This window comes from Bufo gargarizans, chromosome 4, assembly GCF_014858855.1.
Source record: "Bufo gargarizans isolate SCDJY-AF-19 chromosome 4, ASM1485885v1, whole genome shotgun sequence".
In the NCBI taxonomy this organism is placed as follows: Eukaryota; Metazoa; Chordata; class Amphibia; order Anura; family Bufonidae; genus Bufo; species Bufo gargarizans.
This window is the reverse complement of record NC_058083.1, coordinates 29,635,229-29,661,211: the sequence shown is the minus strand read 5'-3', so window position 1 is coordinate 29,661,211 and position 25,983 is coordinate 29,635,229. Positions and strand designations below refer to the sequence as shown.

At 44.2% G+C, this 25,983-nt stretch overlaps 1 pseudogene; it reads left to right on the top strand.

The window, feature by feature from the left end:
• Nucleotides 1–802: 802 nt before the first annotated feature.
• LOC122935148 overlaps nucleotides 803–25,983 on the top strand; it is a 99,472-nt pseudogene continuing 74,291 nt past the window's right edge.

The window sequence follows — 25,983 nt, the reverse complement described above, 5'->3', positions numbered from 1 at the left end:
GCTGACGTCACTTGCCTGCGCCGCCTGCTTTATTCATAAAGTAGGCGGCGCAGGCACGTGACATCGGAGTTACGCTGCCGCCCGCCCAGCCTGCATTACAGCACCTAGTATGAGGATTTAAGGTTCGATTATCAATATAGGAGTGAGGGGGCATATCTAATACATTTTAATCGACTAAGACATTTAATATTAGTATACTGGAGCGGCGGGGCGGTGCTATACTACACTGATTGCACCGCCCCGCCGCTATTCCCGGCCCCCAGCTCCTCCTCCCAGTCCCTCCCCGGCCCCAGCTCACGCTACATCGCATCCAGCGATGTTAAATTGTCAGCATTCGCCCCATAAGACGCAGGGGCATTTCCCCCCGATTTTTTGGGGGGGAAAAGTGCGTCTTATGGGGCGAAAAATACGGTAATTCTTATAAAAATGTGCAGAAATCTGTGTCTCACTTGCCTTTTTCAAAAATTTGCTTCCCCACTTATCCCTTGGTTGAACTTGATGGACTTATGTCTTTTTGCAACCATGTTAAGTATGTAACTATGTAATTGTTGCATTTCTTCTGCAACAAGGTACCTCTAAATTTAATAATGTCTATCTGCTCCTGAAAGAGATGTTTCTAAATGTATCCTCACTGTTTGCATAGATCTATGGCTACAACTTTGGGTGTGGAAATATGGAGCATGGAAAAGAAAAAAAATAATATCCATGGCTTTGGTATACAGACACATGATCAATATACTGTAATCATGTTTATACATCTTGTAGGCCCTCTCTTCATTTGGTGAGACATCTCCTGGTCTTCATGTTCGCCATAGAAGAAATAAACACAAGATCTGACCTCTTACCTAATATCACTCTGGGATACAAGATCTATGACTCCGGTGTGTTAGAACACAAAGCTGTACAGAGTGTACTGAGTATACTGTCAGGACGAGAAGAAGCCGTCCCTAACTACAGCTGTGATGAGAAGAACGTGGTGGCTTTTATCGGACACTTGATGTCTTCCTCCAGTTTGTCCATAGCGGAGATAACTGGGATCTATGGCTATCCTCAGGTAAAAAAAGGACAAACACGTGCAATATGCTTTTCTTATACAGTGGACTGAAGGTGCAGGGAAGGTTGTGGAACAAGGGAGTCAGTCACACCCTGGCAATACACAGGGAGAACATACAAACTCCATGCAGATGTTGCCCCTGGTTGGATTTGCTGCCCAGTAACATTGTTACAGTATACTGCTGAAAAACATCTAAAAACAAATAGTAAAATCCTTATAATAGAGATGATAAAGCATGAAAATAGAACAGCTAAACTTACCTGCAAACATACAGTGCTGCCCATAATTATTCATACTCCTGGCAAATTATGACTTAATGTTAGTTTTATCCAACCAGCAAGTAATTTTTTGAAAGGAATTGACATAGGTGTCTGTCAAAAGATAATAAGACAATGTACAAGAGGCATTATTGTGGGGGGAAAAAAAAGAAAACATTTTTCAGCTTTTATTTACATTTGAGCAAAAAATACAAGATGTTCCGCAGAGGACGTGGTCAGAAGCCAAAAGTGACACCTGTGCTGGCCAGGAGAATAGTTAGAGAGGTGAAAAAGAATCCAAGGATCACCACCATGGCCATCCTGGAGAATCTGGGCGCTGTTGGTGGCAATTTATCAAGGCAGACAATCTAATGGACACTGCACAATGCAGACCAAGGAGGATGACACTTCTCCAGATAAGGCACACAAAAGCTTGCTTGCCCTTTGCAAAATCTCACCTGGACAAAGAAGAAGACTTCTGGTCTTCTGTGTTTATGGTCAGATGAAACAAAAATTGAATTGTTTGGTCACAATGATGTTTCCTTCATTTGGCGTAAAAAAAGGAGAAGCCTTCAACCCAAAGAACCCCATCCCCACTGTCAAACATGGTGGTGAGAACCTAATGCTTTGGGGGTGTTTTTCAGCCAATGGGCCAGGGAACCTAATCACAGTAAACGGCACCATGAAAAAAGAGCAATACATGAGGAGTCTCAACGACTGCAGAGAAACTTGGCCTTAGGCACCAGTGGACATTTCAGCAGGACAATGACCAAAACACACAGCAAAAGTGGTGAAGAAATGGTTAGCAGACAACAACAGAGTCTAGACTTGAAGTCAATTCAGAATCTGTGGAGGGAGCTAAAGATTAGGGTGATGGCAAGAAGACCCTCCAACCTGAAAGATTTGGAGCTCATTGCTAAAGATGAATGGGCAAAAATACCTGTGGAGACCTGCAAAAAGCTGGTCTGCAATTATAGGAAGCGTTTGATTGCTGTAATAGCCAATACAGACTTTTCTATTGATTATTGAGAAGGGTAGGAATAATTTTGGACTGGACACTTTTTGCTCAAATGTAAATAAAAGCTGAGAAATGTTTTTATTCCACAATAATGCCTCTTGTACATCGTCTTATTATCTTTTGGGAGACGCCGATGTCATTTCCCATCCAAAAATGACTTGCCGGTTGAATAAAAGTAACTTTAAGTCAAAATTGAATAATTATGGGCAGCACTGTATATGTCATAAGGTAATCAAATACAACCACTGTGGGTTAGCTTTGTTCACATGGCTTTTTCTTAGGCCAGTTTTAAAGATGTTTCACCTGGAAGAGAGCATAGCAGCCCAAAGTCGCTGTTTTTTTCATTTATTTTGTATCGAATGATGTGTGAAGGAGACCTTCAAAGGTTTTACAGAGTGTCCAAACTATGGAGAACTCAAGTAGAAACCCCAATTTACTGTAATGTAGAAACCAATATACAAAAGCCATTGAAAAGCAATTGAAGGTGTTTGCTTAACGCATTTAGTTTAGATAACACATAAATCATGATGTTAACTTTACTACATCTGTACTGTATTGTCCCTCAATATGTCCAGTAATAAAAAACCTGAAATGTATGGTTCTCCTTGCTAGATCTATGTTAATGTATCCACAGTGGCTCTCTCTAACACTCCATTACAACCAGAGACAGTCCTGTAGACAGCATTATTTCAGGGCTCTTACCCCTCATCAGCACAGAGCAGCGGCCGGTTATCAGGTTGGGCTGAGCTCATTTGCATATTTGTACCTATTGACCGTTAAGATTCTGTATTTGCTCTATAAAAGAGATGACTTTTGAAATGGCTCCAAAGAGCTTCCTGAAGTTCAGTGCGGTCCTGTAATCGGAGGCCACTGCTGCCACAAGTCAGTTCCCTAAATGTCCTCCCCCCACCTAGATATTACAACAATCTCAATGAGTGATATAATTGCAAAGGGGAACCAAAGCACTCAGCAGTGAAGACCACGTAAAGTTGGAGAATGGAGTCGCTGAGCACTGAGGCATATACTTCATAAAAGTCACTAACCCTCTGCTGACCCCAATACAAACCTACTCTGGAATTAACTTCAGCACAAAAACTGTACTTTGCCAGGAGCTTCATACATGGGTTTCCATAGCCGAGCAGCTGTGTGCAAGCCTTCCAACACCCAGTCCAATGCTTGGATGGAGTGGTGTAAAGCATGGTGCCACTAGACTCTGGAGCCAGGGACACATATTCTGTGGAGTGACCAATCAGGCTTTTCTATCTGGCAGTCTGATGAATGAGTCTCCATATAACAGTATGTGGCCCCAGAACGTGAGTGAAGACCAAACACAAAACCGTGCAGCATAAATATAATATAAAGCTGAAGAACCACAAGCTAGGAGCTGTATAAATAACCTGAGCCCCTGATTGGGCCAGCATTGAGCATTCTGGGTCTGGTGGCTGACAGAGGGGACAAGTGTCCAGCGGAGGCACCCATAAATCCATGAATTCCTCTCTAGTACTCCTTTTCTAATTCTTTCATGGCCATCAGGGTACCAGGTACCAGGTAGGAATCCCGCCTGATCTCATTCTTCGTAGAAACGTTGGTTCTGAAAGAAGGGCTTATAGTCTATGGTAGTAAGCTTGTGCTGTAGAGCTGAACAAACTTCTTAATACAATTTTTTGTCCGATTTGTCTTATCTAGAGATGAGCGAATTGCAAAAAAATTTGATTTGCTAAATTTCCCAAAAAGATTTGCTTCAATCCGAATTTATTTGCGACAAATTATGTTAAAAAAACAGCTATTTCCTGGCTGCAGAGAGCCTGTATAGTGGTGTAGAACACTGTGTCTTGCAGTAACACGCATAGGGAGTCCGCTGTGGCAGTGAAATAATACTGTGAGTCACTATAACACACAGATGAAAGGCATCGCTCTTAGAATCACTGCACACTTCACGTATTTGGGCAGTCACAGCGCCAAAACTGACCAAATAACTCAAGTATGAACTCAGCCTTAGGCCGAATTCACACGTCCGTGGAACACGGTCCGTGAGATCCCAGCCTGGAGTCCTGCTGAGTGCAGGAGCACAGGGTATCATTGTTTGCTATGACGCCGTGCGCTTCGTGCCACTTCTGCTGTACAGTAATGCACCTGTATGATCTATACCAGTGTATTACTGCACAGCAGCGGAGGCACAAAGCTTCTGCACTCAGCAGGACTTCAGGCTGGGATCTCATGGACCGTGTTCCACGGACGTGTGAATTCGGCCTTACAGGTCCATGTTAGTGTCAAGAAGAAGCGCACTCCTTTTACACCGTCGTCAGCTGATTCCACATTGATGTCTACAGAACCTGTTCTATTAAACACTAATACAAGTAGAGCCCCCGACAGAGTGGAGAGGGGGTCAGCAGTAAGTCTGTGTTGACGTCACTGATTATTTTGCCCTTCTTCTGATTCGTCAGAACAATAACCCCCAAAAAATGGATCCTGTCTGTGGAGCATCCGCCTTCACTCGGTCAGCATTTGGTCAGTAATCCATCGGTATTGCTAATGCCAAAAAAACAGGAGTGGATCCAAAACAGACATGACACGTGAATGGAATACTTGCATGTCTTCTATGTTTTGTACCCACTCCTGCTTTTGGCTACTAAATCACAAGCCAATTCTGATGGGACCATACAGGCCTTACAGCTGCTACACAGACAGGATCCGTTGTGCGTCTCATTATTCCTTCCTTCTGGCAGATCAAAAGAAGGGTCAAATACATTATGATGTCAGCCAGGCCGAAAGGCAAAAGAGTGGCACAGTCATGAATTGGGGAAGGGTGGGAACAGCATGAGAAGTCCACTAGTGGCCCTATGACATAGTCTGACCTTAGAAGCCATCACAGCCATGCCTACTAATGGCATGGCTGTGATTGGCCAGTGCAGCATGTGACCCAGCCTCTATATAATCTGGAGTCACGTAGCGCTGCACATCACTCTGCTGTTACTAGTGTAGGGAGAGGATGCTGCTGGATTTCAGGGAGAGAATAGGACAGAATCTTTAATCAGAACTCGAATCTAACTCAGCGATCTACGTACATTTAGTTGTGTGGGTGCAGCGCACAATCTTTATACCCTGCCCTGAGCCCAGTGACAGAAAAAGATAACTTTTATCCATCTGTTAGTTAGGTGGGCGGCGAAGGCCATTTTATACAAGCTCAGTGTACCAGCACTGCATCTAAGCTTTTGTGACATTGAAATCCAAGCTTGAAATACTGCACTAATAATCTGGTTTTAAAAAATCACCTTTTTTTAGGAATATCCTACATCTGCTGCATTTGCAGGATTAGTCAGTGTGCGATTTAAGCTAGAAATACGGCCATAAGTTTCTGGGTTTTTAAAAACACACTTTTTTGACAAAATGCACAATTTGTCAGCCCTTGCAGCATCAGCACTTGTGAAATTCGAGGGTTATATACAGCCTTAATGTTCTTTTTGTAAAAAAAACACAGTTTTTGGGCAATATCCAACATCTGGATTAGTCAGTGTGCAATTTAAGCTAGAAATACAGCCATAATTTTCTGGGTTTTTAAAAACAACCTTTTTTGGCAAAATCTACTATTTTACAGATCTGCATGTGTGAACTTCAAGCTTAATATATACAGCTTTCATATTCTGTTAGTAAAAAAACACATTTTGTTGGCAATAGCCAACATCTGGATTAGTCAGTGTGCAATTTAGGCTAGAAATACAGCCATAATTTTCTAGGTTTTTAAAAATACACTTTTTTGCCAAAATACACAATTTTACAGCCCTTGCAGCATCAGCACGTGTGAAATTCAAGGGTTATATACTGCTGTCATATTCAGTCATTAAACAAACACCCAGTTCGAGCAAAAAACTTAAATTGCGGCCTAGTCTGGATCAGTAAGTGTGAGATACAGCCTTTAAATAGTGTGGTTCTATTCTGTTATTTGAAATACAGCCATTTTGGGCAAACAAATTTAATTGTGGCCTAATCTGGATCAGTCAGTGTGAGATATACCATTTAGATACTGTGGTTATTTCCTTCTATTAATAAAACACCCTTTTTTGGAAAAAAATAAATAAAAATTCTGGCCTTGCAGCATCAGCAAATGTAAAATTCAAGGGTTATATACTGCTGTCATATTCAGTTATTAAACAAACACCCGTTTTGGGCAAAAATGTTTATTTTGCAGCCTTTGCTGCATATGTCATTGTGAGATACACCCTTTACATACTGTGGTTCTATTCAGTTATTTGAAAAACACCCATTTTGGTAAAAAAAACTTTAATTGCGGCCTAGTGTGTATCAGGACGTGTGAGATACACCCTTTACATACTGTGGTTCTATTCACTTATTAAACAAACACCTATTTTGGGCAAAAAACTTTTAATTGCGGACTAGTCTGCATCTGTACGTGTGAGATCCAACCTTTATATTCTGACGTTCTATTCTGCTATTAAACACCCATTTAGGGCAAGATCCTAAATTTGAGAAATACGAGGAGAGCGTCAAATAAGGAACGTGGCCCAAGTCGTGGTGCTGCTGGTAGAGCTCCTGTTGCAGGGAGAGGACGTGGTCGATCTCTGCCAGCTACACGCACAAGTGAAACCCCTTCTTTAGTTGTGAGTAGGCGACAGAACCTGCAGCGGTATTTGGTCAGGCCTAATGAGGCTCTACGAATGGTGAGGCCTGAACAAGTACAGGCAATAGTAGATTGGGTTGCTGACAGTGCCTCCAGTTCCTACATATTGTCTCCCACCCAGTCTACTGCTGAAATACCACAGTTGGCACCTGCAGCCGATGTCCATCAGTCTTTCACCTCACCCCCTTGCAAATCAGCCAAGCAGTCTGAGCCCCAAGTCATGCAGTAGTCTCTTCTGCTTTTTGATGACTCTGTTAGCAGGGTTTCCCAGGGCCATCCAGAAGTGGAAGAAATTGAGTGCACCGATACCCAACCACTTATGTTTCAAGTACATGGGAGGACCATCGCAGCACGTCTCGGATGATGACGAAACACAGGTGCGAACTGCTGGGGCTTTCGAAAGTGTGCAGACCGACAAGGAGGACAGGGGTAAAGACTGGGTGGAAGATGATGTGGAGGACGATGAGGTCCTCGACCCCACATGGAATCAAGATCATGCGAGAGACCTATGTAGTTCAGAGGAAGATTTGGTGGTCGCACAGAGCCACCAGCACAGCAGAAGAGGGAGCAGGGTGCAAAAGCGGAGCATCCGTCCCCCTAGACAGCACGCCTGCTACTGCCCACTGCAGAAAGGGACCAAGCACACCAAAGCCAGCTCCAAGGAGTTCTCTGGTGTGGCAGTTCTTCAGACAATGTGCAGATGACATGACACGAGTGGTTTGCACGCTGTGCAATCAGAGCCTGAAGTGAGGAATAAACATTCTCAACCAAAGCACAACCTGCATGACCAGGCATTTAAGTGCAAAGCACGAGCTACAGTGGAGTAGACACCTCAAAAACCAAGCAAAGTCTCTGGCTCCTCCTGTTTCCTCTTCTGCTGCAGTCTCGGCCTCTTCATCCACCTCTGGTGTGACAGTGCACCTGCCCCCCCGCAAACAGAGGATCTGCCAGCAACACCACCACCTGGGTCACCAAGCATCTCCACAATGTCCAACGGAAGTGTTCAGCTCTCCATCTCCCAAACACTGGAGAGGAAGAGAAAGTACCACCCTACCCACCTGCGATCTGTAGCCCTGAATGCCAGCATTTCAAAATTATTGGCCTTTGAAATGCTGTCATTCCGTCTGGTGGAGATGGATAGTTTTAAAAGCCTTATGGCAGTGGCTGTCCCACAGTACGTCGTGCCCCGCAACCGCTACTTTTTCAGGCAAGCCATCTCTTCACTGCACAAAAATCAGGTGTGCACTGTGCAACGCAATCTGTGGCAAGGTGCACCTCACTACGGATACGTGGACCAGTAAGCATGGTCAGGGACGTTCTATCTCCATAACAGCACACTGGGCAAATGCAGTGGCAGCTGGGCATGAGGCAGATAGCAGTTTGGCGCATGTCCTTCCACCACCGAGGATTGCAGGGCGCTTCAGTTTGCCTCCTGTTGCTTCCTCCTCCTACTCCGCTTCCTCATCCTCTACCGACTCCTCATCCGGTCAGTGTAACACCTTCACCACCAACTTCAGCACAGCCAGGGGTAAACGACAGCAGGCAGTTTTAAAACTTATCTGTTTGGGGGACAAACCCCACACCTGCGCAGGAGCTGTGGACGTGCCTTGAACAACAGACCGATGAGTGGTTGGTGCCAGTGAGCCTCAAGCCCGGCCTGGTGGTGTGCGATAATGGGTGAAATCTCGTAACAGCTCTGGGACTAGCCATTTTGACACACATCCCTTGCCTGGCGCATGTGCTGAATTTGGTGGGGCAGAGATTCCTTAAAAATTACCCCGATATGTCATAGCTGCTGCATAAAGTGCGGGCCGTCTGTGCACACTTTCGGCGTTCTCACCCTGCTGCTGCTCTTGCTGTCAGTGCTGCAGCGTAACTTCGGCCTTCCAGCTGATATGGAACGTCTTAGCAGGAGGCAAAATTTGCCCAACATGGTGGAGCAGTATGTGTGCACACACCTACACGTACTGAATGACGGGTCTGCCTCCTTTAACTTCTGGGTATCCAAATTGGGCACATGGCTTGCCCTTTATGCCTTGGAGGTGCTGTCCTGCCCTGCAGCCAGTGTTTTTTCTGAACGTGTGTTTAGCACGGCAGGGGGCGTCATCACAGACAAGTGCAGCCGCCTGTCCACAGCCAATGTGGACAAGCTCATGTTCATTAAAATGAATCAGGCATGGCTCCCACAGGACTTGTCATTACCTTGTGCAGAATGGACATGTATACCGGCCTTACCCAGTAATTGTTATACTGCAGCGCAATTGCTCATTCTTGTATTTTGGATGCTTCACACACTTTTGGAGTGTACCCTAATTTAAAAAAATTAAAATTTAAACCAAAAACCAGTGTTGGCTACCTCGCCCTCCTCCACCGCTGCTTCCACCTACATCGCTACGTCCACCTCCTCCTTAAACTCCTACTCCATATGGAACTCCACCTCATAAATCAAATTTTTTTATTTTATTTTCCGTCATTTCACTACTTTGTCAGTTACATTTTCGGGTGAAATTCACAAATTTTTGGGTGTGATGTCCCACTGCTATACCTAGTAGACAGGTAAAGAAAAAGAAAATATTTGTTTGTTACATTTTCAGGGGAAATTCACAAATTTCTGGGTGTTATATACCCCTCCTCTACCTAGTAGACAGGTTAAAGAAATTCACAAATTTCTGGGTGTTATATACCCCTCCTCTACCTAGTAGACAGGTTAAAGAAATTCACAAATTTTTCTGTTACATTCTTGGGTTGACATTTTACAATTTTGGACGTGAATAAACCCCTGCTCTGCATAGGTGACAGGGAATAACATTTCTGAAATTCTGTCCCACAAGTTGTCCCACATTTGCGCTTCAATATCTTGTCCCACATTTGCGCTTCAATAATTTGTCCCACATTTGCGCTTTACTAATTTGTCCCACATTTGCGCTTTACTAATTTGTCCCACATTTGCGCTTTACTTTTTTTGTCCCACATTTGCGCTTCAATCATTTGTCCCACATTTGCGCTTTAATAAATTGTTCCACATTTGCGCTTAAATAATTTGTTCAATATTTGCGCTTTAACAGCTTTTCCCACATTTTCGCTCGATCCCAAAAAAATGTAATCCATTCATCTCCCTTGGATGTGGTCTCTCTTTCTCACGCTCCCTCTCTGGCGTTGAACCCTGATTCGACAATAACCGTGATCAACATGGTAGACTCAGAAAAGAACATCGAAAGTTGATAGAAAAGATATCCAAATGGATGGTGGATGTCACTGGGGCACCTCTGCATAGGTGACAGGAACATAAATTTAAAAAAATCGTCTGTTGCATTGTCAGGTGATAATTTTTTAATTTTGCCTGGATAGAACCCCCTGCTCTGCATAGGTGACAGGGAATAAAATTTCTGAAATTCTTCAATAATTGATGCGCTGCCACATCCTTATATTCAATGTTTAAACTTTAAAACGTTGTCCCACATTTACACTTTAATACTTTGTCCCATATTTCCACTCTATCATTTTTAATTTGAAACAATTAACCTCCCTTGGATGTGGTCTCTCTTTCTCACGCTCCCTGTCCAGCGTGGAACCCTGATTCGTGGCTAACCGTGATCAACATGGTAGGCTCAGAAAAGAACATCGGAAGTTGATAGAGAAGATATAGATGGTGGACATCACAGGGACGTGCCATCAGGCAGAAGTTAGCTAGAGTCAACAATGTGACAGCAGGGCTTCTACTGGCTAACGTTTACAAATCAAAAGTACCACAGTGACATTCCCTATAATTTTTTATTACTCATTCCAATAACAGGGCATCTTAAGAGTCCTGTATTGTTATTTATCGTCACTACCTCCCCGAGTGGGTAATTGCTGTGCGCCCCCTCCTTAACTTGGAAGCTTATGCTTCAATACTTTCCGCTCGATTACATTTAATTTCATCCATTGACCTCCCTTGCATGTGGTATCCTTTTCTCAGGCTCCCTCTCTGGCCTGGAACCCTGATTTCCCCCCACCCGTGATCACCATGGTAGGCGCATAAAAGAACATCGAAAGTTGATAGAGCAGATATCAAATTGGATCGTGAACATCACGGGGACGTGCAACATGGTGGGGCAGTAAGTGTGCACACGCCTACACGAACTGACTGACAGGGGTCAGCCCCTGCAACTTCTGGGTCTTCAAAAGGGCCTGAGCTTGCCCTTTACACCTTGGATGTGCTGGCCTGCCCTGCAGCCAGTGTATTGTCTGAACGTGTGTTTAGCACGACTGGAGGGGTTATCACAGGTTATATTTCCCAATGTTTTGGGGTGTAACCTAATTTAAAAAAATAAAAATAAATTTAAAACCAAAAAGCAGTGTAGGCTAACTCCTCCACCGTCCCTTCCACATACACCGCCACATCCACCGCCTCCTCAACCTCCTACTCCATATGGACCTTGTCCTCCTAGATCAAGATTATTATTTTTTATTTTTACGTATTTTATGTTATTTAAAGTCATTTCCCTATCCACATTTGTTTGAAGAGCACTTGCCATGCTCTTAACCACATTTTGATACCATTTGCAGCCCTCTAGCCCTTTCCATTACATTTTTACAGCTTTTTTAGTGCTCAAAAGTTCGGGTCCCCATTGACTTCAATGGGGTTCGGGTTCGGGGTCTAGTTCGGGTCCTGAACTCGAACTTTTTTTGTGAAGTTCGGCCGAACCCGTCAAACCCGAACATCCAGGTGTCCACTCAACTCTACTCCCTATCCTTTCCCTACAGCATGAATAATCTTTCCCTAAACATGTAAATAATTTTTTCAGCACAATGAAGTCTTTTCTAGCACTGTCCCTAGCGCCTGCTGATGTCTCTCCCTGCACTAAGTGCGCTGGAAAATGGCAGAATCCCAGATGGCTGAGGCTATTTATAGGGCTGTGACATCACAGGGACTGGCTGTCTGCTGATTGGCTGCATGCAGGGCCGGTTTTAGACAAAGTGAGACCCTGGCCAAAATTGAAAGTAGGGGCCCCAAATCTTGATATATTGGACAAGCAGTTTGACAGAACTTTGTAGGCACGGACAGCGGTTGTAACCACAGCAGCTGAGTGTAGAACGCCACATTATATCTCTTTAGCCTTTCCACTGTAAGCTGCTGATCCTGCAGCCTCTTTGGGTATGTTCACACAGAGTATTTTCTCTGCTTAATAAACCTAATGCAGAATTGCATCAGTTTTTTTGGATGTGTTTTTTTTTTCTTCTTTCTAATTTTATAATAGACTTTTTGATGCAGTGTTGCCATGGATTTTCATTCCTTCCCATTTTCTTTCTTTTAAAGTAATTTTATTGGTTTTTCCAATTTTTAAAACATAAGGGAGGATAGTACACATGAGAATATTATCAATCATATCTCACATATGTAGTCTTATATGATATGTTAAAACAAAACAAACAAATGAAGAGAGGTCCATGTATGGATATTACCAGGCATGTGGACAATCTTTAATGCTACCAACATTTGTTGTAAGTAAGAGGATCGTTTGATTCTGCTACAGATATGGAAATAGGTTCATTACAGGGTCTTGGAAGACGGCCGTCATACCGGATATTAAAGATATCATAAACATTGTATCCAGAAATTACATCACTGAACAGATATCTGCAAGGTGCTCGGGCAGGAATGACAAAGTACTCTGGCTGTGGAATACATGGAGGAAACATTTCCCCAGACAGTAGATTGCGTTCTGTGTGTGTCAAGGATTGGTCAAGAGAATTGACTAACAAATGGAAACTCACGGCAAATTCTTTATTTTGTCCTTCCCATTTTCAATGGAATTTGTTGACATGGACCCCACGTTATGAATGGCCTGGGCTCTTCTGCTTTTCCATGGTGCAGTTTATAAAACCACAATCTGCAAAAAAAGGTGTTGTCCCATCGGGCCCTTGAGGTGAAGGGAGAGCACAGTGTGCATGCGCGGTCATCCTCCATTATGCTATGAGTGTTCTGATAACAGCTGATCACTGGCTCTGCTCTTCTTAGAAACATAGCAGTGAATCGAGATAATGCTGCGCATGCACACTGTTATGGGGAATGTGTGGATGACACACTGTTATGGGGGACCTGTGGCTGTCACACTGTTATGGGGGATCTGTGGATGACACACTGTTATGGGGGATCTGTGGATGACACACTGTTATGGGGAATGTGTGGATGACACACTGTTATGGGGGACCTGTGGCTGTCACACTGTTATGGGGGATCTGTAGATGTCACACTGTTATGGGGGACCTGTGATTGTCACACTGTTATGGGGGACCTGTAGATGACACATTTTTATGGGGGACCTGTGGATGTCACACTGTTATGGGGATCTGTGGATGACACTGTTATGGGGATCTGTTGATGACACGGTTATGAGAGACCTGTGGATGACACACTGTTATAGGGGATCTGTGGAGGACACTGTTATGTGGGAATCTGTGGATGACACACTGTTATGGGGGATCTGTGGATGACACTATTATGGGGGATCTGTGGAGGACACTGTTATGGGGGATCTGTGGAGGACACTGTTATGGGGGATCTGTGGATGACACACTGTTATGAGGGATCTGTGGATGACACACTGTTATGGGGGATCTGTGGATGTCACACTGTTATGGGGATCTGTGGATGACACTGTTATGGGGGATCTGTGGATGGCACTGTTATGGGGGATCTGTGGAGGACACTGTTATGGGGGATCTGTGGATGACACACTGTTATGGGGGATCTGTGGATGACACACTGTTATGGGGGATCTGTAGATGTCACACTGTTATGGGGGATCTGTGGATAACATTGTTATGGGGGATCTGTGAATGACACACTGTTATGTGGGATCTGTGGATGACACTGTTATGGGGGATCTGTGAATGACACACTGTTATGGGGGATCTGTGGATGACACACTGTTATGGGGCATCTGTGGATGACGCACTGTTATGGGGGATCTGTGGATGACACACTGTTATGTGGGATCTGTGGATGACGCACTGTTATGGGGGATCTGTGGATGACACTGTTATGGGGGATCTTTGGATGTCACCCTGTTATGGGGGATCTGTGTATGTCAAACTGTTATGGGGGATCTTTGGATGTCACACTGTTATGGGGGATCTGTGGATGACACTGTTATGGGGGATCTGTGGATGACACACTGTTATGATGGATCTGTGTTGATCGAATTTTTACAACAACAACCAGGAACCTTCCCTGTGATGCACAGCTATTTGTCCTGTTCAGGGTGTTGTCCCTGGTGCTGAACACAGAGCTGAAGGCTCAAAAGTTTGGAACTTTCTGTGTTGATAACTTTTGAACCACAAGAGATATTGCAAATCTGAAACTGGTAAAAAATACTTTTATTGCAGCATAACCTATTATATAATAATGCTCTGTATCTTGATGCAATATAATACGTTAACTAAAACAGGAATATAAATTATTGTTACTCGCTAGTAATGCCTGGTATCTAGATATAATATAATACATTTGCAGCGCTGCTGTACAGATGACTATTTTGATGCTAGTGCAGGTTGCAGTTGTTATTTGTGATACTTTTGACATCTGCATTTAGTGACCTGTTCAGCAATGACACGGCCAATGCAATACTGTGCTTATTCCACATACCTGGGGGCCTATGGGGCAATCTTGTTATTAAATAACTGAACATATTGATGTTCTTGTATGATCTATTGGGGATTGTTGGAGATGTTTTATCTCATCATCTTGGTAATGATACGCTCCGTAGCGCCATTTATTTTCATCGTATATTTTGTAGACGTGGGTCACTATATTGGGGATAACGCCCCTTGCAAGGTTCTCTGTATCAATATCCATCTTGCCTTTTTTTCTTCAGAATATATATATATTTTTATTTATTATTAAATAAAGATTGATATATATTTTTGTATAATTGGAGTTCCATAGCTTTTTTTTGTATATGGTAGCTAAATTAAAACAGGTTTTGAGAATAAAAAGGGGAAAATGCTCAGCATTTTAAGCAGAATGTTTGCTCCTGATGTCGGAGGTGCCAGCAATAAGCCTATAAAACACATATCAACTGTAGAAACTTGAATTGTTTTTAAAGGCAGGCTGTCCATTTACAGAAAAAAAATAAAAAATAGTTGTTGTGGGATTTACTTGCTTGCAGATTTTGCAGTGCAGCATGAACTTATCACTGGCAGCAGCTATATGACACAGACCTCTCTGAATGACCCGTCCCTTCCTCTGCTTTCCCTGATAAAACCCTGAATCTACCTATTTATGTCCCTATACTGTCCCTATACTTTACCTACCGCACACACTGTAACTGACTAGCGTCTCTGGCATTCTGAGCAAAAGAACAGAATGCTGCCCTCTGACTGGCTGACAGGCTGCCCATCAACCTCTCAGCCAATCGGGGCTAGCACCCTCCTTCCCCATCCCTCCAGGGTCATGTGATCTTTCATCTTCCCCTACCAATTTCCCCAGTAAAATGGCCTTGGTAGCGTTTTGGCGCTATGTGTTTGAAGTAAATCCACAAAACTTCAGATTAGTTTGAGAGCAGGATGTTTGTGAAATTGGTAATGAATCTGATAAGTTCAGAATCAGGTAAATCATCCTTAATCTGCTTTCTAAGTTGTAATTGGGTCTCCTGTAACCTAACTTTACCTCCAGTCTTGCTACTAGAGGTAAACCAAACCCAGGCAGACATTAATGTGTATAGATAACTTTAGGGTCTGACCCGAGGATTGCCTCCATTGGATACACATCTCATTCTTAGTTTGATAACACACAATTCTCACATTTCTTTGATGTTTTCTTGTCCTGTTTTCTCCCTACAGATCAGCTATGGAGCGATGGATCCCATCTTCAGTAACAAGCTGCTGTTTCCTTATTTCTATCGCACAGTCCCTGATGGGTCCACTCAGTATGAAGCCATTGTCCTCCTACTGGAGAACTTTGGCTGGAGCTGGGTGGGGATGTTGACAGTAGACGATGAGAGCAGCCAACGAGCCGGCATGGACCTCTACAATGTAATAACACGGAGCGGGGTCTGCATAGCTTATAGAGAATCTGTCAGTAATTCTGCCCCTTTTATAATATCTATGGCCACCAAGAAGGTGTTATACAAAATACAGAAAATTCACTGCAATGTGATTATATATGTTGGTAGCTCATATGGCTTAGAGTCATTGGACCCAATATTGTCAGTTGACTTAAATCCTAGAAGAGTTGTAATCATACTCTCAGTTATTTTCCCTGACAGATTAATCTTATTTACAACATTTCATGGATCTTTGCAGTTCACTCTTCACAAAGGAAGAATTCCAGGTTTACAAGAATATTTACTCACAGCCGGTCCTCTAAAATATCCAGGGGTTGAGCTGATGTTTGATTTATGGTATACTTATCTTTCTTGCAGCTATGGACAGTATTCATCTTATAGACCATGTAATGAAAGAGATGTTCTAGGTAACGTGGATCGCTCCCGGTATGATGTAGACAATTTCCGTTACACATTCAGTGTGTACTCTGCAGTGTATATTGTGGCTTACGCCTTACATCATCTGATCTACTCACATAAAAGACAAGCACATCTCCAAATATTTACCACCCAAAATGTCAACTGGAAGGTAAGATTTTTCAGACTTTTCAAACATTTTCTGTCATATTCCAAACTCCAGTAACACTAGTAATACACATAATTCTGTGTGACTGTTTGCTGTAACCCTCACTATCACTAAAGCAAGGATACCTCATTTAATAAAATTTACTTAGTCAATGAGAGGAGCAGAAAATTAGGAGATTGCATGGTTGCCCAACATGGTGGCCCCACATACGTGCCCCATTTTGCCACTCATTTGTTTTTGGCCCTTATGTTGATAACAGTTTTGTAATCCACTTGTTAACGAGGGCACCACCCTACCCTGACAGCATTACTGGGGGTGATGCCAACCATCACAGCAGTCCCATGCAGAGCTCAGTGTTTTACTGCTAAGTGCTGAAGAGCAGTTTGCCGAACCACTGAGGGAAGGGGCAGGAGAGGTGTTATAATGCAGAGTATGGAACCAGAAAGAGAGAGTATGGAATAACTGCATATAGTACCAGAGTAGACTCTTGAGGAAGCAGACTAATCACCATGAAGCAGATCCAACCAAGTCTATTAGATTGAGGGGATTAGTAGAGAAGAGACACAGTACCATACCCGGAGAGAGCTATACTGCTCATTAGGAGACATTATCAATGTTTAACAATTATTGTGAAATCTAAGGTTTGGAAAGATTTTAGAGACTCCTAGGAATATGATTACTGTAACAAAATGCACAAATCAATATGTCAGACTCAGACTCATGTCTATTGCCTTTAGCTGAACCAATATTTAAGAAGAGTTCAGTTTATAACTTCTGGTGGAGATTCCATTTACCTTGATGAGAAAGGAAACTTTCCGACAAGATTTGATCTGGTAAATTATCACGTATTTGCTAACGAAACCGTGTGGAAACAAACAGTGGGACATCTCCATGAAGACAAAGGTCATCATCAGTTTCTTATAAATGAGAGCTCAATTATTTGGAAATCACAACTTCTCCAGGTGAATTTAGTGTCTTATTCTTTATTACACATTAACAACTGTCATCTGTTTATCCAAGACTAAAACGTTTTAACAGACCTCTTCAGTGTGGCTGGACCATAGTGGGGTTCATACTTACCTGGACCCCACCTCTAGATCCCAGCTGCAGCTCTCCATGGCTGCCTCGGCAGGTACCAGGTCTCTCGGAATGAAGATCCTGTTGATGGGCATCACGGTGATGTACCAGTGATTGGCTGCAGAGGTCAAATGGCACCTGTCAATAGGGTATTGATTCCCAGAGACCCGGGACCTGATAGCCATGGAGTGATGCTGCCGGGATCCAGCAGCAGGGATCATGTAAGTATGAACCCCACCGCTGGTCCAGCCAAACTGAAAAGGTCTGTTAAAAAAGTTTAGTTTTGATAACCCCTTTAAAAATACTTACCCATTGCAGTACGCAGCCCTGCAGGGTGAGCGAATGTGAGGTCACAGGGGTAGTTACTAACCCAGGGTGTTTTTGGTACTCACGGTTTTTAAATACCCTGGGCCGGCGTACAGCAGTGATGGAGAGGCTGGCACATGGATCCTCTGGGGCACTCTCTATGTATAGGGACCAGGCCGGGTGGTAGGTGAGGTGCCCTGGGTGTTGCAGGTTTAATGTGCCGGTGGCAAGATCCCTTTAAGTTTGTGACGCCAGTGTCGGTAACGGTGGCACACTGATTTATTGTAGTAATAATTGAGGAACACAAGTTGCAGTGAACCAGAACTTCATTTTACTGAACAGTTCAACTATTTACAGTCTTTAGTCAGTTCCACATGTAAAAGGTTGTAACAGGCAGGCTTTGTATAAAACGGCAGGCAAAGTCCTTGCAAGGTACTCAGAGGGAATAACACTTACAGATCAGGCTGTATTTCTCCTCAGTTCCTGTCTGGATTTCTGCAAGACCCGTATGCCCTATTGCTGGCTTTATCCTCAGGTAGGGAAACCTTCCTCTGGTATATGTCTTCTTGCTGTAGAATATCCTTCTGCCCTTCAGCTCTCTCTTTGGCTGGAATAAACTTGGCTCTGCACTGTACTTGTAAGGGAACTTTAGGAGGCAAAGCCTTCCGACGGATGCAACTTCTGAGCTTACTTTTGCTCAGGGAACTCAGGCAGGCTAGACTGCACTAACTAACCTCCTGGATTAAACTGAACTGACTCTTTCCTGTCTGGGCCTAACTATATATACTAGGGGTTCCCTAGCTCCCTCTACTGTCTAGGAGGAGGAACTACCCCTAACAGGCCTGGTACAGGAGATAACAGGAAAATACACACTATAATGTAATACAAAATACCGTATAAAATACAATGACCATGCTCCACAGGAGGTGGAGAATAACGTGGGCATATTGACCCTTGTGTAGTGCCCACATTTACCTAGTGGGACACTACATACGCCGCTGCTTTGAGGTTGGCCGTCCTTGGCGCAACATAGGGGGCCCACCCAGCTGGAGACTGCAACCTGAAAGACAAAAAATGCAAAGCAGGCATATACAATAATCACTACTTTTGCAGCATAAATATATCAAGCAGCTCCGCTGGCAAAGTAACAAGTGCGGTGGAAAAGGGGTGATGTTCACTTCATGCAGGATAGAACAGGGAACAGGGGTGCTCACCTGGTACAGCATATCAGGAATAACCAGGATAGTCCATAATAATGAAAATTATAACAATAACATAAGTTCCTGGAGGCTCAAAAGAACAAAATGAGTCCGTACCCGGGTCTTGTAGACAGTTAAACAGGGGTTTCCAGGGAGGAGCTACTCTGGTCCACAATGTAGTCTCCGAATCTCACAGGTGGGTGCCCCTTAGTAGGCCACGTGGACCTTCTTACTGGCAGAGGTTCTTCCTGCCTTGATTCAGGGGGGCCAGAGGAATCCACAGGCTCTGGAGCCCTTTCAAGTACACCCTGGGACCGGTCATCCTGGGGTTGAGGATTAGCAGGAACTGGAGCCGGTACCACCAAGTTCAACCAGGGTGTGAGGAACCAATGAAGTGGCTCTTTGTCATGTAACAGGTTTTCAACAGCCTGCATAGGATCAACAGGTTGGGCTGACAACTCGGGCACAGGAGACTCTGGCTCAATGTCCCCTGCTGCAGTTTCTTCTTCTATGCAGGGTTTTAAATGATTCCTGTGTACAATTTGGGAGCCTTTACCTTCCCTGGAAATTTGATAAATGTGGGCCTCGGCATTAATAATAGCAGTTATGACGTAGGGAGTCCTTTCCCACTTACTGTCCAGTTTACTGGTTCGGTGGTTATTCTTCAGCCACACCATGTCTCCCAAAACTAGAGGTTCTGCATGAGCAGCCAGGTCATAGTCTTTCTGCTGTCGATCTCGGGCACTTTCCATGCGCTCCCGAACAATCTCCTTGGCATTAAGGAGACGTCTTTGATGCTCCACCACCCAATCAGTCTTTGGTAGTGGGTTGATAACATCAGGCACTTGTACATCCAGGGAGTGGTCGGCAGGCAGCCTCCCTTGACGGCCGAACATCAAGTAGAAGGGCGTGTACCCGGTGGAACAGTGAATTGTATTGTTATATGTATACATAAGTTGTGGCAGCAGAGTAGGCCAATTACCCCTTGTCTCAGGGGGTACTGCTCTCAACATTTCAATGAGAGTTTAATTCATCTTTTCACAGAGTCCGTTACCTTGCGGATGATAGGCTGTGGTCCGGACCTTCTGGCAATTATGTAGCAGGCACATCTCCTGGAACAACTGTGATTCAAACGCAGACCCCTGGTCGGTGAGGATTTTCTCTGGGCAGCCGTAGGGCAGGAGGAAATGCTTCTAGAATGCTTCTGCCGCAGTCTTGGCTGTCAGGTCCTTCACGGGCACTGCTACAACAAACTTAGTGAAGTGATCAATAATGGTCATGGCAAAGGTATAACCTGAGCGACTTGGCTCCAACTTCACATGATTTATGGCAACAAGCTCCAAGGGAGTTTTACTCACTATAGGATGGAGAGGCGCTCTCTGGTCATGGCGTTCACTTCTCCCGACTGCACAGGCAGTACATTCCCGGCACCATTTTTCAATTTCTTCTCTCATCCCAATCCAATAGAACCTTCTGCGAATGGTGGCCTCAGTTTTCTGCTTGCCGGTGTCCGGACTGGTTATGATACATCTCTAACACCAGACTGGCATCTCAACGTGGTATGAGGATCTGGTACACCCTATCGCAGGACACTGGATTCAGGCTCCTTCTTAGCAACAGTCCTTTTTGAAGGAAGAGTTGGTGGCGATGTCTCCACAATTTCAATAGTTCTGGGTCTGCACTCTTCCTGCGGACTCTTTCAGAAGTTCTTCCTCTGGTAAGGAAGTCGAGCAGTTCACCAAGGACTCTACTTTCTGACTGGAGCTTAACCCACCTTGCTTGTTCGCCTCTAGACTCAGGATTATTCGGTGGAGAGGGATCAGCAGCTGAGTTGTGTTCAGTGTGAACATTATCTTGCTGAGCAAACTTGTTATAAAACGCTGGCATCTCTACTTTTCCCAGGCATCCTTTGGTTCGTCTGGGGCCTCTGTAGTGGGAAGCCAAGACAGAGCATCAGCATTATCATTTGAATGGCCTGCCCGGTATTTCACAGTGAAGTCATAGTTGGCCAGGCCCATCTTTGCTCCAGAGCCCCTAACTTGGCTGTATTCAGATGCGCCAGGGGATTGTTGTCAGTGAAGGCGATAAATGGAGTGGCAGCAAGGTAGTCCTTGAATTTTTAAGTCACAGCCCACACTAAAGCAAGGAACTCCAGCTTAAAGGAACTATAGTTCTGATCGTTTTTCTCAGCTCCCTTCAGGGATCTGCTGGCGTAGGCAATCACCCTCTCTTTGTTGTCTTGCACCTGAGCCAACACGGCTCCCAGGCCTCTCTTGCTGGCATCTGTATAATGGTGGAACGGCTTCTGATAATCTGGGTAAGCCAGGACAGGGGGTTCGGTCAGCTTCTTCTTTAGGAGCTGGAAGGCAATCTCCCGTTCCTCATTCCATTCAACAGGGATAGGAGTCTTTGGACTCTTTTTGGGATGCCCCCTCAGGAGTTCCTTGATCGGATCTGCAATCTGTGCAAAATGCGGGTTGAAACGTCTATAATATCCTGCAAAACTAAGAAAGTGTCCCTGGCTCTGACCCCGGGATCAGTTCCCCGCCCCTCAGTGATGACACAGGTACGGTCATCGGCTGCTGGCGGGGTCCTCGGCGGCTGCCTCTGCCGTAACCAGGAACGGGTACGCTAACGCCACTTATGCAGTGGGCCAGGAGACGGGTGGATAATAGTCTGTATTTGTCAGGACGCCAATTGCAGCGTGCGCAGGGTACTACCCCAGGGCCCTTCCAAGGTGTTATAACACACGTCCAAGATTAGGAATGCCAAAGTGGTGTAATGGCCTATAATGGTTCTGTAGGGTGGTGATAATTGTGTCAACGGTGTCTCCTACCTGGGTACGGCTGGACTCCTGGCTCCTGGCTCACTCGCAATCAATTTAAGTGTAGTAATAGTAGGAGTAATAGAGGAATTTTGCAGCAGAAATGAGGTCCAGACCTTTAGAAATAGTTGAAATGTTTCTTTACTGAAGATAACTTGTATCCAAGCAGTATACAGCTTTGGTCTCTGGTCCCAGCAGGTGTTAGCAATGATTGGCAGGAAATAATTGCTTCTGCTCTTTAAAATGTGAGCTTGCAGGATGAGTCGTCTGCTTAGTAGCTCTGTAATTGTGGCAGGAACTAATCTTAAGCACTTTTCTGTAGCTTCTGCTTTGTTGGGACAGACTAGCTGAGGAGGAATGGCTTGTCCTAGGTCTCTGGACTTAACAGATGATTTCTCAGGGGATGCTTTCTTCCTGTAAGTCTGGAGGTTGTCTGTGGTTTTCTGCTTCATTTTATCCAGCTAAGGCTGCAGGTGCTCGGTCTGGGTATGTGATCAGGTCTCAGCCGAGACAAGATCTTTGCTGTCTTGCCTATACAGGGGATCTCCTAACACACACACACACCCTACCACTAGCAGAGGGGTGGGCTACACTAAACTCTAACTTCCTTCTCCACCCATGCGGCAGGATGTGGGAACAGCCCACTTCACTCACAGAGGGGGAGCTAAGCTGGAATAAACCATTCCAGATTAGCTATGCTAAACTAGGACTTGTACCTGGCCAATGCATTGCTGCCACCTGCTGGTGAACCTGGAAAATTACAAGGAACAATTGTATTTAACATGGTTTTAGATGCACATTTGTAAAGACATAATTTAAATTACATCCGATGACAATATACAAGCTCTTAGAAGATAGTAGTGGGGTAGAGGAGTGTAGTAACATAACTCTGGTGTGTAACACCTCCAGTGCGCAGCCCGGATCATCAATCACAGGTCAGGCTGCTGAATAAGCCTTTAGCTGCTAGGCTTGGCTACACACAGGGCTTCGTGTCACACAGCTCAGTGCAGACTTCAACAGGAAGGGGCTGACAGGCACCTACACTGTGATCCAGCAGAGCAGAGTTTGTAGTCTTTTTTGAAGGCACCATGTGTTCTGGAGTTACATAGAACTGCTGGTAAACTTACCCCACAAAACGAATGCAGCTCTGCTTCATCTTTGTTGATTTGACATAGAAATTCATATCCTTTAGATTCATGAAAAACATACAGTAATCTGGTCCTATACAATGCAGATATCTGGAGGGGGAGAAGAATGCAGGGCTTCCAGGGAGAGATGGGGTAGATAGATATATACATGTTGTCCATGATGCTCTAATCTATCTATCTACCCCATCTCTCCCTGGAAGTCCTATTAACTACAATGGTATTCAATGGAGATCTGGCTGCTACCCAGCACATACAGTACAGACCAAAAGTTTGGACACACCTTCTCATTCAAAGAGTTTTCTTTATTTTCATGACTATGAAAATTGTAGATTCACGCTGAAGGCATCAAAACTATGAATTAACACATGTGGAATTATATACTTATCAAAAAAGTATGAAACAACTGAAAATATGTCATATTCTAGGTTCTTCAAAGTAGCCACCTTTTGCTTTAATTACTGCTTTGCACACTCTCTGCATTCTCTTGATGAGCTTCAAGAGGTAGTCACCTGAAATGGTCTTCCAACAGTCTTGAAGGAGTTCCCAGAGATGCTTAGCACTTGTTGGCCCTTTTGCCTTCACTTTGCGGTCCAGCTCACCCCAAACCATCTCGATTGGGTTCAGCACCCCATCACTCTCCTTCATGGTCAAATAGCCCTTACACAGCCTGGAGGTGTGTTTGGGGTCATTGTCCTGTTGAAAAATAAATGATGGTCCAACTAAACGCAAACTGGATGGAATAGCATGCTGCTGCAAGATGCTTTGGCAGCCATGCTGGTTCGGTAGGCCTTCAATTTTGAATAAATCCCCAACAGTGTCACCAGCAAAGCACCCCCACACCATCACACCTCCTCCTCCATGCTTCACGGTGGGAACCAGGCATGTAGAGTCCATCCGTTCACCTTTTCTGCGTCGCACAAAGACACGGTGGTTGGAACCAAAGATCTCAAATTTGGACTCATCAGACCAAAGCACAGATTTCCACTGGTCTAATGTCCATTCCTTGTGTTCTTTAGCCCAAACAAGTCTCTTCTGCTTGTTGCCTGTCCTTAGCAATGGTTTCCTAGCAGATATTCTACCATGAAGGCCTGATTCACACAGTCTCCTCTAAACAGTTATTCTAGAGATGTGTCTGCTGCTAGAACTCTGTGTGGCATTGACCTGGTCTCTAATCTGAGCTGCTGTTAACCTGTGATTTCTGAGGCTGGTGACTCGGATGAACTTATCCTCCACAGCAGAGGTGACTCTTGGTCTTCCTTTCCTGGGGCGGTCCGCATGTGAGCCAGTTTCTTTGTAGCGCTTGATGGTTTTTGTGACTGCACTTTGGGACACTTTAAAAGATTTCCCAATTTTTCGGACTGACTGACCTTCATTTCTTAAAGTAATGATGGCCACTCGTTTTTCTTTACTTAGCTGCTTTTTTCTTGCCATAATACAAATTCTAACAGTCTATTCAGTAGGACTATCAGCTGTGTATCCACCTCATTTCTCCACAACGCAACTGATGGTCCCAACCCCATTTATAAGGCAAGAAATCCCACTTATTAAACCTGACAGGGCACACCTGTGAAGTGAAAACCATTTCAGGTGACTACCTCTTGAAGCTCATCAAGAGAATGCCTATAGTGTGCAATGCAGTAATCAAAGCAAAAGGTGGCTACTTTGAAGAACCTAGAATATGACATATTTTTTAGTTGTTTCATACTTTTTTGATAAGTATATAATTCCACATGTGTTAATTCATATATATATTTTTTTTTAATGTTTTTATTGGTTTACCAACAATAAACAGAGGGTAACAGGGTACCAAGGCAGAGGCACGCAGGCCTTTTCAGAGTTAGAGATGAGTACTATACATTTTCACTTAGAAGTACAGCATTGGTTCAGGTTGCATATTCAAAACAACAATAAGCATTACATTGTCAGGTGATATAGCCTTATGCTGAAGAATGAATAACATACTATTAAATACTATTAAATTAGCTCAACCTGGCTTTGGGACAACACTTGCCTTTGTATTGAGGCATGTAGGGTTCGAATCAGACAGGGCTCAATTTACGTCAAAGGAGGGGAGGGGGACTAATTTTATGAACGTTATTCTGTCTCACTGGATTGGTTCCCGTCTCCCCTAGTCACTAAAGTAGAGACTTCCTAAAGGAGAATCAAGTAGTGTAGAGGTTAGTCACCTAAGTCTGCAGTAAAATGTTGTTGTGTAGGATAACAGTTCACTTTTGGGGGTTTCTGAAATCTGACCAGAGAAGCCACTTCTTCAGGAAGGTGCTATGAGCTCGCATTTCCCAAGAAGATAGTTCTTCAAACCTATGGATTTGATCTATTTTTTGGATCCAGTCTTCTACGGTTGGGATGTGGGATTGAAGCCAGTGTTTGGGGAGCAAAAGGCGCGCCGCTATAAGCATTTGGGCAAACACATATGGAAGTTTCACCATTTGACCAGTTAAAGGAAGGGAAAGGAGAGCCAACTGTGGGGAAATTTGGATAGAGGTCCCACAAATCTTGTTTGAATGGGCAAATATATCCGTCCACCATTTGTGGATAATAGGGCAGGTCCACCATATGTGGAAGAATGTACCCCTCTCCCCCTGGCACCTCCAGCATACGTCTGAGGCAGAGTTGGAATATAGTGATGTTTTGTCCGGAGTATTATACCATCTGGTGAGAATCTTATAATTATTCTCTTGAATCCGAACGCAGCGGGAAGTCTCATGGGGAGAACTCAGGAGATTGGGAAGACTGTTAAACGGAATAACAATATTTAGATCTCTTTCCCAACCAATGATGAATGACTGTTTAACGAGCATAGGTGGCGAGCGGAGTTTGCTATGAATCAT